This window comes from Cherax quadricarinatus, chromosome 31 (genome assembly GCF_038502225.1).
Source record: "Cherax quadricarinatus isolate ZL_2023a chromosome 31, ASM3850222v1, whole genome shotgun sequence".
NCBI lineage: Eukaryota > Metazoa > Arthropoda > Malacostraca > Decapoda > Parastacidae > Cherax > Cherax quadricarinatus.
In genome coordinates, this window is record NC_091322.1 from 12,010,304 (window position 1) to 12,014,809 (window position 4,506).

The following is a 4,506-nucleotide window of genomic DNA, read 5'->3' on the forward strand; positions in this document are numbered from 1 at the left end:
TGGCATGTTTTACTGTCCTTGTATTTAAATAATCTGAGGTGTTAATCATATTCTGCAATGATAGTACTCTTCTGATTGGGGTATTTGGTACAGTGGTACCTCGAGAAACGAACTTAATTCTTTCCAGGAGGCTGTTCAAGTGCCGATACCGAACAAATTTGTTCCCATAATGAATAATGTAAATTAGATTAGTCCGTTTCAGACCCCTAAAAATACAGTTACAAAAGCACTTACAAAAATACACTTACATAATTGGTAGAGTTGGGAGCTATTGGAAACTCGTGGTACCACTGTACCATGATTGATATGCAGTATTTAATATTAGGATAATACTCTTTTGGTTGGTATTACAGTATTATTATAATCAAACCTATGCACTAAACCACTAGGATCACAGTGCTGCTTTTGGTTGGTATACTGTACATTATTTGGTACTGGGATAGCACTCTTCTGGTTGAGATATTTAGTACTAGGAGATTATTATTATTATTATAATCACAATGAAGCACTAAACCTACAAGGGTACTAGGAGAGTATTCATCTGATTGAGATATTTAGTACTGGAACAGTACTCATCTGGTTGAGATATTTGGTACTGGGATAGTGTTCTACTGGTTGAGATACTATATTTGGTGTGATGATAATACTTTCTTGGTTGAAATATTTGGTATTTACTGGTTTAGTGTTCTCCAGGTTAATTAAGATTATTTCTGAAAATTTCAAGGGTTTAATTCATCAGCATTGTATACCACTGATATAGAAAAGGAGAGAGAAAAAATGAGATGAATAACAGAGTTTACTACGTTATTTTAGCTAACACTATATAGCAATTTAAACCAACAGTTCACCATGCACCCTTAGTGAACACCAGACAGCACTCATCATTTATCTTAAACAGAAGAAATCATATCCTACCACCAACTTTTATTTAGAATATAATGCAAATAATGGGATTAGTTTTAACCAATTATCTAAGATGCATATTTCAGAAATAGTACATGATGCTTAAATCATCTACACATTTCTACATTCATCACTTTGGAAGTGGATATATGGAGTATTTTTATGGCAAGAGGAACACACATCTGTATATTATTTGGTGCTAGTCAGTTTGTTTAGTATTTAATTATGAAGATTTATTGTTAGGATTATCATCACAAGGAATACCTTCCACTGTGTATAGCTGAAATACTTTCAAGGTCATCTATTATAATAACCCATTTTTTTTTCTTTTGTTTTTTAACATGTCGGCTGTCTCTCACCGAGGCAGGGCGACCCAAAAAGAAAGAAAAACCCAAATAGAAATAACCCATATATGGCACTTTTATATATTGTATAACAGGCTTGATGTGTATTTATATGCTGAGTGAGCCAGGGGTGCAGTACTTGGCATACCTTGCATTAACTGCCTGGTGCTTGCATACAAAGTGGGGTTCAGTCTTCCACCTCCCCAAACTTGCTCAGAGATCATCAGTTGGTGATTTGCTGCCGATGGGAAGGGTGTTAGCGAATGTTCCGTCTCTATTAGCATAACCTCACACACAAACACCTTATGTCATTTTTGAGATTTAAAATTTCTGGGCATTGTCTTGTGTCGACAGTCATTGTCCATTGCATGGACAGGGAATTGGATCAATACTCCTTTACCTTGAGCTGAACCTGATTACCTTCCATTTTCCCTGGTGCTGTATGACCCTCTTCAGGCCTAGTGCTTCCCCTATTACATGTATTATATTATTATTAACACATCGGCAGTTTCCCACCAAGGCAGGGTGGCCCGAAAAAGAAAAACTTTCACCGTCATTCACTCCATCACTGTCTTGCCAGAGGCATGCCTACACTACAGTTATAAATCTGCAACATTAACACCCCTCCTGCAGAGTGCAGACACTGTACTTCCCATCTCCAGGACTCAAGTCCAGCCTGCCAGTTTCCCTGAATCCCTTCATAAATGTTACCTTGCTTACACTCCAACAGCACGTCAAGTCCTAAAAACCATTTGTCTCCATTTGCTCCTGTCTAACAGGATTGATGGGATAAAGACAGAAATGCTAAAAGCAGTTGGGGATATAGTTTTGGAATGGTTGATGCTTTTATTTAATAAATGTATGGAATAGGGGAAGGTACCTAGGGAACAGCAGAGAGCATGCATAGTTCCTCCGTACAAAGGCAAAGGGGACAAAAGAGAGCGTAAAAATTATAGAGAGAGAAGCCTATTGAAGGTAGGTAGTAGGTTGGTAGACAGCAACAGCCCAGGGAGGTACTACCGTCCTGCCAAGTGAGTGTAAAACGAAAGCCTGTAATTGTTTTACATGATGGTAGGATTGCTGGTGTCTTTTGTCTGTCTCATAAATATGCAAGATTACAGGTAAGTCTTGCTACTTCTACTTACACTTAGGTCACACTACACATACATGTACAAGCATATATATACACACCCCTCTGGGTTTTCTTCTATTTTCTTTCTAATTCTTGTTCTTGTTTATTTCCTCTTATCTCCATGGGGAAGTGGAACAGAATTCTTCCTCTGTAAGCCATGTGTGTCGTAAGAGGCGACTAAAATGCTGGGAGCAAGGGGCTAGTAACCCCTTCTCCTGTATATATTACTAAATTTAAAAGGAGAAACTTCAGTTTTTTCTTTTGGGCCACCCCACCTCAGTGGGATACGGCTGGTACGTTGAAAGAAGAAGAAGAAGCCTATTGAATTCTCCATGGGAAAGTGGAGCAGAATTCTTCCTCTGTAAGCCATGAGTGTTGTAAGAGGCAACTAAAATGCCAGGGAAGGGGGGTTAGTAACCCCCTTCTCCTGTATATACAGTATTACTAAATTTAAAAAGAGAAACTTTTGTTTTTGGGTCACCCTGCTTTGGTGGGATATGGCCAGTTTGACGGAAAATAAAAAACTGTTGAGTATACCTGGTAAAGTGTATGGTAGTTATTATTGAAAGACAAGTAAGGCAGAGCAGGATCACAGATGAACAAAGAGACTTTAGGAAGGGGAGGTGTGTAGACCAAGTGTTTACAGTGAAGCAAATAGGTGAACAGTATTTAGATAAGGGTAAAGAGGTTATCATTGCATTTATGAATTTGGAAAAGGCATATGATAGGGTGGATAGTGGAGCAATGTGGCAGATGTTGCAAATGTATGGAATAGGTGGTAGGTTAATGAAAGCAGTTAAAGAGTTTTTACAGGGATAGTGAGGCTCAGGTTTGAGTATGTAGGAGAGAGGGAGATAATTTACCAGTAAACGTAAGCCTTAGACTGGGATGTGTGATGTCAACATGGTTGCTCAATATAGTTATAGATGGTGTTGTAAGAGAAGTGAATGCTCAGGTGATGGCAAAGGTGTGGGATTGAGAGATAAGGAATCTAAGATAAAGTGGGAGTTATCACAGTTGCATTTTGCTGATGACATTGTGCTTTTGGGAGATACTGAAGAGAAGTTGCAGAGGTTGGTGAACGAGTTTGGAAGGGTATGTAAAAGAAGGAAATTAAAAGTGAATGTAAGAAAGAGCAAGATGATGAGGATAACAAAAAATTTAGGTAATGAAAGATTGAATATCAGACTGGGAGGGTGGGAGTATGGAGGAAGTGAATGTAATCAGATACTATTTGGAAGTGGACTTGTCAGCAGATTGGTATATGAAAGACGAGGTGAATCACAGAACTAACGAGGGAAAAAAATGTGAGCACTCAGGAGTCGGTGGAGACAAAGATATCCATGGAAACGAAGGGGGAAAAAGAATGGGAGTATAGTGATACCAATGCTCTTTTATGGGTGTGAAGCATGGGATGGTGAATATTGCAATTAGGAGAAGGCTAGAGGCAGTGGAGATGTCGTGTCTGTGGGCAATGTGGGGGTGTGAATATAATGCAGAGAATCCATAGCTTGGAGATTAGGAGGTGTGGGATTTCTAAAAGTATTATCCAGAGGTCAGAGGAAGGGTTGTTGAGGTGGTTCGGACATTTAGAGAGGATGGAACAAAATGCAATGGCTTGGAGGGCATATAAATCTGTAATGGAAGGAAGGCGGGGTAGGGGTCATCCTAGGAAAGGTAGGAGGGAGGGGTTTGGACTTATAGCAAGCATGCACGATAGGAGGAAGTGGAGATGAATGGTTTTCATGACTTGATGTGCTGTTGGAGCATGAGCAAAGTAACATTTATGAAAGGATTCAGGGAAACTGGTTAGCTGGACTTAGAGTTGTGGTGATGGGAAATACAGTGCCTGCACTCTGAAGGAGGGGTGTTGATATGTTGCAGTTTTTTAACTGTAGTGTAGGCATGCCTCTGGCAAGACAGTGATGGAGTGAACAATGAAAGTTTTTCTTCTTTTTTTGGGTCACCCCTGCCTCGGTGGGAAATGACCAATGTGTTAATAAAAAATAATAATTCTGTGTAATATTAATAATAATAAATTTCCTTTCATACATAACAAGTACATAAACTGTACTTAGAATATTTCTATTAATCTTTATATGTAAAAGGTCTAAATAAAATGCAAAC